Below are 12,238 nucleotides of genomic sequence, written 5' to 3'. Positions count from 1 at the left end.
TCTCTTGGCAAGAGTTGTTGCACCCAAAGAAAACTCAACTCAACTCAAGATGAAAACTGTGCACACATTCCTTTCAAACCCCACGGAGAAGCAGGAAGTTGTCGTGGACGCTAACATCAATGTGCTGTACCTGCCTTGCAGATTGCACCAAGACGTGTTGACGATTGTCATGATCAATCTGGAACAGCAATCTGTCCACTACTTCAACCCAAAATACAAGCTCATCTCTTCAACAATCAAAAATATTGAAAAGATCCTCCTTGGTCTCTACATTTCGATGGAGAGACCATTCAAAAAAGAAGGCACAAAAATGTTGGAGTACGATATGGGGATCGAGAATCCGATTGCTACACCAGAGTTGTATCTGCTGCGCTATTGTTACAATGTTGGACGTCAGAGGCTTGGTCGCTCCCACGACTTTGAGCGCGCTCGCCTACGTCAACTTACTGGATCATCTCGGCAAATTTGTAATTTGTTTAAAACTATTATAATCTCTTTTGAAACCTTTTTTTAAACAAAAACCTTATATGTATCTCAAAAAAAATGCCACAAAATGAAAATGTGTCGCATGCACAGAGAGAAACAATGGCCTGACACCTGAATGCCAAGTGTTTGCCCTGAATACAACTGAGGAAAGACCAGAAGCGGTGGAGAATTATGCAAATGCAGAGGGCGGCGGGGATCAATTTCATCGTCGCGCCACCTGGTAGATGACCAGCGCCAGCAGCAGAGAGATCACTGGGCATACATAAAGATTTGATTAGTCGTAAAAACTCGAGGAGACTCGTCAGGGCCGGCTTTCACGCGACAGAATCATGATGTAGACCGCCACTCGGTAGTAGGTGTACTTCTTGCGGTGGTCAGTGCTCCGCAGGCCCAGGCAGGTCATCAGGGTGGCGAACAAGTTGGTCAGCAGACAGACGACGCACAGTGCGGCCGCCTTTATGTAAGCTGCAGAAATAAAGTGCGTTTAATTCATTCGGAATAAACAATATTTCAAGTTATTGGGGGCTTCAAGGTATTTCCAGGGTTTTCTCAGGCTATGGTTAGATAGAAAAACCAGCAAAAAAGATGATTTAAAAGAGTTATTTTATAATATTAAAACAGTCATTAAAATAATCATTTCATTTTACGCAGGTTTCACCAATTGTTCAATGCGCATAAATGCAAAATAATGCGCAAAAAACACTAGTTTTGGATTTTTCCGAATTAAACCCTGATCATTTCTCGCAAAATATGTCAGAAATTTTGTAAAATTACGAATGTGTTAGGATTGTCGTTCTTTTGGTGAAACCAGTGGCTTTTTGAATCATTTGTATAAATCCCTATTTTAGATCATCCATCAAAGGAATTCTAGATTTTCAATAAAAACAGCAAAATTACTTTTTAATGAGACCAAAAAGACATCAGATGAAAAAAATATTAGGGAAAAAAGGGAACAAGTGAATATTTGTCTCGAGGGTGGAGAGCTTTGCTGATCAAAATGAGCGAAAGAATAAATTCAACTATTTGGAAGGAAATCACTCCTAAATTCTTAAAAAGCTACTATTTTTGCTCAAAATTTGATTGAAAATTTAAACTGGCCGTTAGATAACCTTTAAATTTTTCTTAGGAAAAATCAAAATACCAAAAATTATTCGAGAATCATGAAAAATGTTTTGCAAACCTCATTTTTATCTCAACCAGGAGGCAAGATGCTCTCACTAGCGCTATGACTTAGCTAAAACGGTAATGTTTAGTTAGTAAATCTTAAAAAAAATCAATCAATATTGATATCAAACCTTGATTAGGACCTTAGTGTCATCATTGCTGCAATGGTATCCTCGTGAAGGACTAATGTAAATGCTCAGGGCAACCTTGTTAGAAAACGGACCTTCAGAGTGACAGTCTAAGCAGCACATCACATCTTTGGGAAGATCTTCAAGCGATTCGCCTCCACACTTAGAGCACACAGGCCAAGCGCATTAGTTGTCTTCGTCAACTCCACAAATTGTCCCTACAAATATTTATTATTAAGATGTTTATGCGTTGTTTTCAGATAAAGATCCCCTATTCATCCTACATGACGCCTTACCCGTCCTTCGATACTCCCTAACCCACCACGCGGGATGCCCAACCCGTCCTGCGTGACGCCCTACCCGTTCTGCGCGAAGCCCTACCCATAACGCTGGACCCCCTAGCCATCCTGCGGGATGCCATAGCCATCCTGCGGGACGCCCTAGCCATCCTGCGGGACGCCCTACCCGTAACGCAGGATGCCCAAACCATACCGCGGGATGCCCTAGCAATCCTGCGTGACGCCTTACCCGTCCTTCGATACGCCCTACCCGTCACGCGGGATGGCCAACCCGTCCTGCGTGACGCCCTACCCGTTCTGCGCGAAGCCCTACCCGTAACGCAGGACCCCCTAGCCGTCCGGCGGGACGCCCTAGCCGTCCTGCGGGACTCCCTAGCAATCCTGCGGGACGCCCTACCCGTAACGCAGGATGCCCAACCCGTCACGCGGGACGCCCTAGCCATCCTGCGTGACGCTTTACCCGTCCTTCGATACGCCCTACCCGTCACGCGGGATGGCAAACCCGTCCTGCGTGAAACCCTACCCGTTCTGCGCGAAGCCCTACCCGTAACTCTGGACCCCCTAGCCGTCTAGAGGGACGCCTTAGCCATCCTTCGGGATGCCCTAGCCGTCCTGCGGGACGCCCTAGCCATCCTGCGGGACCTCCTTCTAAAACCTAAAAAGTGTATTACTGTAGTGTAAATTATGTAAAATCATATAGTTACAGGACCCAAAGCTCTGGCGCTGAAGTGCTGTCATACGAACTCGAGGATCCGGGAGAGGGAATTGTTCAGGAAATTTGCTTAGTTTATGGTGCCAGTGGCGTGATGGAAGCAATTCCAAACGCCTTGTTCGAATTTCTCTTGGCAAGAGTTATTTCACCCAAAGAAAACTCAACTCAACTCAAGATGAAAATCGTGCACTCATTCCTTTCAAACCCCACGGAGAAACAGGAAGGTGTCGTGGACGATCACATCAATTTGCTGTACCTGCCTTGCAGATTGCACCAAGACGTGTTGACGATTGTCATGATCAATCTGGAACAGCAATCTGTCCACTACTTCAACCCAAAATACAAGCTCATCTCTTCAACAATCAAAAATATTGAAAAGATCCTCCTTGGTCTCTACATTTCGATGGAGAGACCATTCAAAAAAGAAGGCACAAAAATGTTGGAGTACGATATGGGGATCGAGAATCCGATTGCTACACCAGAGTTGTATCTGCTCCTCTATTGTTACAATGTTTGACGTCAGAGTCAAATAAATATAACTGCGAACTGAGTTTGTAATCAGTTGCCGTCCTGCGCGACGCCTTACCCGTAACGCAGGACGTCCTAGCCCTCCTGCGGGACGCAATAGCCCTCCCGCCGGACGCCCTACCCGTCACGCGGGATGGCCAACCCGTCTTGCGTGACGCCCTTCCCGTTCTGCGCGAAGCCCTACCCGTAACGCTGGACCCCCTAGCCGTCTAGAGGGACGCCTTAGCCATCCTTCGGGATGCCCTAGCCATCCTGCGGGGCGTCCTTCTAAAACCTTAAAAGTATATTACTGTAGTGTAAATTTTGAAAAATCATATTGTTACAGGACCCAAAGCTTTGGCGCTGAAGTGCTGTCATACGAACTCGAGGACCCTGGAGAAGGAATTGTTCAGGAAATTTGCTTAGTTTATGGTGCCAGTGGCGTGATGGAAGCAATTCCAAACACCTTGTTCGAATTTCTCTTGGCAAGAGTTATTTCACCCAAAGAAAACTCAACTCAACTCAAGATGAAAATCGTGCACTCATTCCTTTCAAACCCCACGGAGAAACAGGAAGTTGTCGTGGACGATCACATCAATTTGCTGTACCCTGCCTTGCAGATTGCACCAAGACGTGTTGACGATTGTCTTGGTCAATCTGGAACAGCAATCTGTCCACTAATTCAACCCAAAATATAAGCTCATCTCCTCAACAATAAAAAATATTGAATACATCCTCCTTGGTCTCTACATTTCGACGGAGAGACCATTCAAAAAAGAAGGCACAAAAATGTTGGAGTACGATATTGAGATCGAGAATCCGATTGCAACACCAGAGTTGTATCTGCTGCTCTAATGTTACAATGTTGGACGTCAGAGGCCAATAAATATATCTGCGAACTGAGTTTGTAATCAGTTGCCGTCCTGCGCGACGCCTTACCCGTAACGCAGGACGTCCTAGCCCTCCTGCGGGACGCAATAGCCCTCCGGCCGGACGCCCTAACCGTCACGCTGGACGCTCTACCCGTCACGCATAACGCCCTAGCCGTCCTGCAGGACGCCCTAGCCGTCCTGCGGGACTCCCTAGCCATCCTTCGGGACGCCCTACCCATAACGCAGGATGCCCAACCCGTCGCGCGGGATGCCCTATTCATCCTAAATGACGCCTTACCCGTCCTTCGATACGCCCTAACCCGTCACGCGGGATGCCCAACCCGTCCTGCGTGACGCCCTACCCGTTCTGCGCGAAGCCCTACCCGTAACGCTGGACCCCCTAGCCGTCTAGAGGGACGCCCTAGCAATCCTGCGGGATGCCCTAGCCGTCCTGCGGGACGCTCTAGCCATCCTGCGGTATGCCATAGCTATCCTGCGGGACGCCCTAGCCATCCTGCGGGACGCCCTACCCGTAACGCAGGATGCCTAAACCGTCACGCGGGTTGCCCTAGCCATCCTGCGTGACGCCTTACCTGTCCTTCAAAATGCCCTACCCGTCACGCGGGATGGCCAACTCGTCCTGCGTGACACCCTACCCGTTCTGCGCGAAGCCCTACCCGTAACGCTGGACCCCCTAGCCGTCTAGAGGGACGCCCTAGCAATCCTGCGGGATGCCCTAGCCGTCCTGCGGGACGCCCAAGCCATCCTGCGGGATGCCCTAGCCATCCTGCGGGACGCCCTATCCATCCTGCGGGACGCCCTACCCGTAACGCAGGATGCCCAAACCGTCACGCGGGATGGCCAACCCGTCCTGCGTGACGCCCTACCCGTTCTGCGCGAAGCCCTACCCGTAACGTTGGACCCCCTAGCCATCCGGCGGGACGCCCTAGCCATCCTGCGGGACGCCCTAGCCATCCTGCGGGACGCCCTACCCGTAACGCAGGATGCCCAAACCGTCACGCGGGTTGCCCTAGCCATCCTGCGTGACGCCTTACCTGTCCTTCAATACGCCCTTTCCGTCACGCGGGATGGCCAACCCGTCCTGCGTGACACCCTACCCGTTCTGCGCGAAGCCCTACCCGTAACGCTGGACCCCCTAGCCGTCTAGAGGGACGCCCTAGCAATCCTGCGGGATGCCCTAGCCGTCCTGCGGGACGCCCAAGCCATCCTGCGGGATGCCCTTGCCATCCTGCGGGACGCCCTATCCATCCTGCGGGACGCCCTACTCGTAACGCAGGATGCCCAAACCGTCACGCGGGATGGCCAACCCGTCCTGCGGGACGCCCTACCCGTTCTGCGCGAAGCCCTACCCGTAACGTTGGACCCCCTAGCCATCCGGCGGGACGCCCTAGCCATCCTGCGGGACGCCCTAGCCATCCTGCGGGACGCCCTACCCGTAACGCAGGATGCCTAAACCGTCACGCGGGATGCCCTAGCCATCCTGCGTGACGCCTTACCCGTCCTTCGATACGCCCTACCCGTCACGCGGGATGGCCAACCCGTCCTGCGTGACGCCCTACCCGTTCTGCGCGTAGCCCTACCCGTAACGTTGGACCCCCTAGCCATCCGGCGGGACGCCCTAGCCATCCTGCGGGTCGCCCTTGCCGTCCTGCGGGACTCCCTAGCCATCCTGCGGGACGCCCTACACGTACCGCGGGATGCCCAACCCGTCCTGCGTGACGCCCTACCCGTTCTGCGCAAAGCCCTACCCGTAACGCAGGACCCCCTAGCCCTCCGGCCGGACGCCCTAGCCGTCCTGCGGGACGTCCTTCTAAAACCTAAAAAGTGTATTACTGTAGTGTAAATTATGTAAATCATATAGTTACAGGACCCAAAGCTCTGGCGCTGAAGTGCTGTCATACGAACTCGAGGATCCGGGAGAGGGAATTGTTCAGGAAATTTGCTTAGTTTATGGTGCCAGTGGCGTGATGGAAGCAATTCCAAACGCCTTGTTCGAATTTCTCTTGGCAAGAGTTGTTGCACCCAAAGAAAACTCAACTCAACTCAAGATGAAAATCGTGCACTCATTCCTTTCAAACCCCACGGAGAAACAGGAAGTTGTCGTGGACGATCACATCAATTTGCTGTACCCTGCCTTGCAGATTGCACCAAGACGTGTTGACGATTGTCTTGGTCAATCTGGAACAGCAATCTGTCCACTAATTCAACCCAAAATATAAGCTCATCTCCTCAACAATAAAAAATATTGAATACATCCTCCTTGGTCTCTACATTTCGACGGAGAGACCATTCAAAAAAGAAGGCACAAAAATGTTGGAGTACGATATTGAGATCGAGAATCCGATTGCAACACCAGAGTTGTATCTGCTGCTCTAATGTTACAATGTTGGACGTCAGAGGCCAATAAATATATCTGCGAACTGAGTTTGTAATCAGTTGCCGTCCTGCGCGACGCCTTACCCGTAACGCAGGACGTCCTAGCCCTCCTGCGGGACGCAATAGCCCTCCGGCCGGACGCCCTAACCGTCACGCTGGACGCTCTACCCGTCACGCATAACGCCCTAGCCGTCCTGCAGGACGCCCTAGCCGTCCTGCGGGACTCCCTAGCCATCCTTCGGGACGCCCTACCCATAACGCAGGATGCCCAACCCGTCGCGCGGGATGCCCTATTCATCCTAAATGACGCCTTACCCGTCCTTCGATACGCCCTAACCCGTCACGCGGGATGCCCAACCCGTCCTGCGTGACGCCCTACCCGTTCTGCGCGAAGCCCTACCCGTAACGCTGGACCCCCTAGCCGTCTAGAGGGACGCCCTAGCAATCCTGCGGGATGCCCTAGCCGTCCTGCGGGACGCTCTAGCCATCCTGCGGTATGCCATAGCTATCCTGCGGGACGCCCTAGCCATCCTGCGGGACGCCCTACCCGTAACGCAGGATGCCTAAACCGTAACGCGGGTTGCCCTAGCCATCCTGCGTGACGCCTTACCTGTCCTTCAAAATGCCCTACCCGTCACGCGGGATGGCCAACTCGTCCTGCGTGACACCCTACCCGTTCTGCGCGAAGCCCTACCCGTAACGCTGGACCCCCTAGCCGTCTAGAGGGACGCCCTAGCAATCCTGCGGGATGCCCTAGCCGTCCTGCGGGACGCCCAAGCCATCCTGCGGGATGCCCTTGCCATCCTGCGGGACGCCCTATCCATCCTGCGGGACGCCCTACCCGTAACGCAGGATGCCCAAACCGTCACGCGGGATGGCCAACCCGTCCTGCGTGACGCCCTACCCGTTCTGCGCGAAGCCCTACCCGTAACGTTGGACCCCCTAGCCATCCGGCGGGACGCCCTAGCCATCCTGCGGGACGCCCTAGCCATCCTGCGGGACGCCCTACCCGTAACGCAGGATGCCCAAACCGTCACGCGGGTTGCCCTAGCCATCCTGCGTGACGCCTTACCTGTCCTTCAATACGCCCTTTCCGTCACGCGGGATGGCCAACCCGTCCTGCGTGACACCCTACCCGTTCTGCGCGAAGCCCTACCCGTAACGCTGGACCCCCTAGCCGTCTAGAGGGACGCCCTAGCAATCCTGCGGGATGCCCTAGCCGTCCTGCGGGACGCCCAAGCCATCCTGCGGGATGCCCTTGCCATCCTGCGGGACGCCCTATCCATCCTGCGGGACGCCCTACTCGTAACGCAGGATGCCCAAACCGTCACGCGGGATGGCCAACCCGTCCTGCGGGACGCCCTACCCGTTCTGCGCGAAGCCCTACCCGTAACGTTGGACCCCCTAGCCATCCGGCGGGACGCCCTAGCCATCCTGCGGGACGCCCTAGCCATCCTGCGGGACGCCCTACCCGTAACGCAGGATGCCTAAACCGTCACGCGGGATGCCCTAGCCATCCTGCGTGACGCCTTACCCGTCCTTCGATACGCCCTACCCGTCACGCGGGATGGCCAACCCGTCCTGCGTGACGCCCTACCCGTTCTGCGCGTAGCCCTACCCGTAACGTTGGACCCCCTAGCCATCCGGCGGGACGCCCTAGCCATCCTGCGGGTCGCCCTTGCCGTCCTGCGGGACTCCCTAGCCATCCTGCGGGACGCCCTACACGTACCGCGGGATGCCCAACCCGTCCTGCGTGACGCCCTACCCGTTCTGCGCAAAGCCCTACCCGTAACGCAGGACCCCCTAGCCCTCCGGCCGGACGCCCTAGCCGTCCTGCGGGACGTCCTTCTAAAACCTAAAAAGTGTATTACTGTAGTGTAAATTATGTAAATCATATAGTTACAGGACCCAAAGCTCTGGCGCTGAAGTGCTGTCATACGAACTCGAGGATCCGGGAGAGGGAATTGTTCAGGAAATTTGCTTAGTTTATGGTGCCAGTGGCGTGATGGAAGCAATTCCAAACGCCTTGTTCGAATTTCTCTTGGCAAGAGTTGTTGCACCCAAAGAAAACTCAACTCAACTCAAGATGAAAACTGTGCACACATTCCTTTCAAACCCCACGGAGAAGCAGGAAGTTGTCGTGGACGCTAACATCAATGTGCTGTACCTGCCTTGCAGATTGCACCAAGACGTGTTGACGATTGTCATGATCAATCTGGAACAGCAATCTGTCCACTACTTCAACCCAAAATACAAGCTCATCTCTTCAACAATCAAAAATATTGAAAAGATCCTCCTTGGTCTCTACATTTCGATGGAGAGACCATTCAAAAAAGAAGGCACAAAAATGTTGGAGTACGATATGGGGATCGAGAATCCGATTGCTACACCAGAGTTGTATCTGCTGCGCTATTGTTACAATGTTGGACGTCAGAGGCTTGGTCGCTCCCACGACTTTGAGCGCGCTCGCCTACGTCAACTTACTGGATCATCTCGGCAAATTTGTAATTTGTTTAAAACTATTATAATCTCTTTTGAAACCTTTTTTTAAACAAAAACCTTATATGTATCTCTAAAAAAAATGCCACAAAATGAAAATGTGTCGCATGCACAGAGAGAAACAATGGCCTGACACCTGAATGCCAAGCGTTTGCCCTGAATACAACTGAGGAAAGACCAGAAGCGGTGGAGAATTATGCAAATGCAGAGGGCGGCGGGGATCAATTTCATCGTCGCGCCACCTGGTAGATGACCAGCGCCAGCAGCAGAGAGATCACTGGGCATACATAAAGATTTGATTAGTCGTAAAAACTCGAGGAGACTCGTCAGGGCCGGCTTTCACGCGACAGAATCATGATGTAGACCGCCACTCGGTAGTAGGTGTACTTCTTGCGGTGGTCAGTGCTCCGCAGGCCCAGGCAGGTCATCAGGGTGGCGAACAAGTTGGTCAGCAGACAGACGACGCACAGTGCGGCCGCCTTTATGTAAGCTGCAGAAATAAAGTGCGTTTAATTCATTCGGAATAAACAATATTTCAAGTTATTGGGGGCTTCAAGGTATTTCCAGGGTTTTCTCAGGCTATGGTTAGATAGAAAAACCAGCAAAAAAGATGATTTAAAAGAGTTATTTTATAATATTAAAAGAGTCATTAAAATAATCATTTCATTTTACGCAGGTTTCACCAATTGTGCAATGCGCATAAATGCAAAATAATGCGCAAAAAACACTAGTTTTGGATTTTTCCGAATTAAACCCTGATCATTTCTCGCAAAATATGTCAGAAATTTTGTAAAATTACGAATGTGTTAGGATTGTCGTTCTTTTGGTGAAACCAGTGGCTTTTTGAATCATTTGTATAAATCCCTATTTTAGATCATCCATCAAAGGAATTCTAGATTTTCAATAAAAACAGCTAAATTACTTTTTAATGAGACCAAAAAGACATCAGATGAAAAAAATATTAGGGAAAAAAGGGAACAAGTGAATATTTGTCTCGAGGGTGGAGAGCTTTGCTGATCAAAATGAGCGAAAGAATAAATTGAACTATTTGGAAGGAAATCACTCCTAAATTCTTAAAAAGCTACTATTTTTGCTCAAAATTTGATTGAAAATTTAAACTGGCCGTTAGATAACCTTTAAATTTTTCTTAGGAAAAATCAAAATACCAAAAATTATTCGAGAATCATGAAAAATGTTTTGCGAACCTCACTTTTATCTCAACCAGGAGGCAAGATGCTCTCACTAGCGCTATGATTTAGCTAAAACGGTAATGTTTAGTTAGTAAATCTTAAAAAAAATCAATCAATATTGATATCAAACCTTGATTAGGACCTTAGTGTCATCATTGCTGCAATGGTATCCTCGTGAAGGACTAATGTAAATGCTCAGGGCAACCTTGTTAGAAAACGGACCTTCAGAGTGACAGTCTAAGCAGCACATCACATCTTTGGGAAGATCTTCAAGCGATTCGCCTCCACACTTAGAGCACACTGGCCAAGCGCATGAGTTGTCTTCGTCAACTCCACAAATTGTCCCTACAAATATTTATTATTAAGATGTTTATGCGTTGTTTTCAGATAAAGATCCCCTATTCATCCTACATGACGCCTTACCCGTCCTTCGATAATCCCTAACCCACCACGCGGGATGCCCAACCCGTCCTGCGTGACGCCCTACCCGTTCTGCGCGAAGCCCTACCCATAACGCTGGACCCCCTAGCCATCCTGCGGGATGCCATAGCCATCCTGCGGGACGCCCTAGCCATCCTGCGGGACGCCCTACCCGTAACGCAGGATGCCCAAACCATACCGCGGGATGCCCTAGCAATCCTGCGTGACGCCTTACCCGTCCTTCGATACGCCCTACCCGTCACGCGGGATGGCCAACCCGTCCTGCGTGACGCCCTACCCGTTCTGCGCGAAGCCCTACCCGTAACGCAGGACCCCCTAGCCGTCCGGCGGGACGCCCTAGCCGTCCTGCGGGACTCCCTAGCAATCCTGCGGGACGCCCTACCCGTAACGCAGGATGCCCAACCCGTCACGCGGGACGCCCTAGCCATCCTGCGTGACGCTTTACCCGTCCTTCGATACGCCCTACCCGTCACGCGGGATGGCAAACCCGTCCTGCGTGAAACCCTACCCGTTCTGCGCGAAGCCCTACCCGTAACTCTGGACCCCCTAGCCGTCTAGAGGGACGCCTTAGCCATCCTTCGGGATGCCCTAGCCGTCCTGCGGGACGCCCTAGCCATCCTGCGGGACCTCCTTCTAAAACCTAAAAAGTGTATTACTGTAGTGTAAATTATGTAAAATCATATAGTTACAGGACCCAAAGCTCTGGCGCTGAAGTGCTGTCATACGAACTCGAGGATCCGGGAGAGGGAATTGTTCAGGAAATTTGCTTAGTTTATGGTGCCAGTGGCGTGATGGAAGCAATTCCAAACGCCTTGTTCGAATTTCTCTTGGCAAGAGTTATTTCACCCAAAGAAAACTCAACTCAACTCAAGATGAAAATCGTGCACTCATTCCTTTCAAACCCCACGGAGAAACAGGAAGGTGTCGTGGACGATCACATCAATTTGCTGTACCTGCCTTGCAGATTGCACCAAGACGTGTTGACGATTGTCATGATCAATCTGGAACAGCAATCTGTCCACTACTTCAACCCAAAATACAAGCTCATCTCTTCAACAATCAAAAATATTGAAAAGATCCTCCTTGGTCTCTACATTTCGATGGAGAGACCATTCAAAAAAGAAGGCACAAAAATGTTGGAGTACGATATGGGGATCGAGAATCCGATTGCTACACCAGAGTTGTATCTGCTCCTCTATTGTTACAATGTTTGACGTCAGAGTCAAATAAATATAACTGCGAACTGAGTTTGTAATCAGTTGCCGTCCTGCGCGACGCCTTACCCGTAACGCAGGACGTCCTAGCCCTCCTGCGGGACGCAATAGCCCTCCGGCCGGACGCCCTACCCGTCACGCGGGATGGCCAACCCGTCTTGCGTGACGCCCTACCCGTTCTGCGCGAAGCCCTACCCATAACGCTGGACCCCCTAGCCATCCTGCGGGATGCCATAGCCATCCTGCGGGACGCCCTAGCCATCCTGCGGGACGCCCTACCCGTAACGCAGGATGCCCAAACCATACCGCGGGATGCCCTAGCAATCCTG

This window comes from Cloeon dipterum, chromosome 1 (assembly GCF_949628265.1).
Source record: "Cloeon dipterum chromosome 1, ieCloDipt1.1, whole genome shotgun sequence".
Lineage (NCBI taxonomy): Eukaryota > Metazoa > Arthropoda > Insecta > Ephemeroptera > Baetidae > Cloeon > Cloeon dipterum.
The sequence above is the reverse complement of the archived record's forward strand: the minus strand, read 5'-3'. Positions refer to the sequence as shown.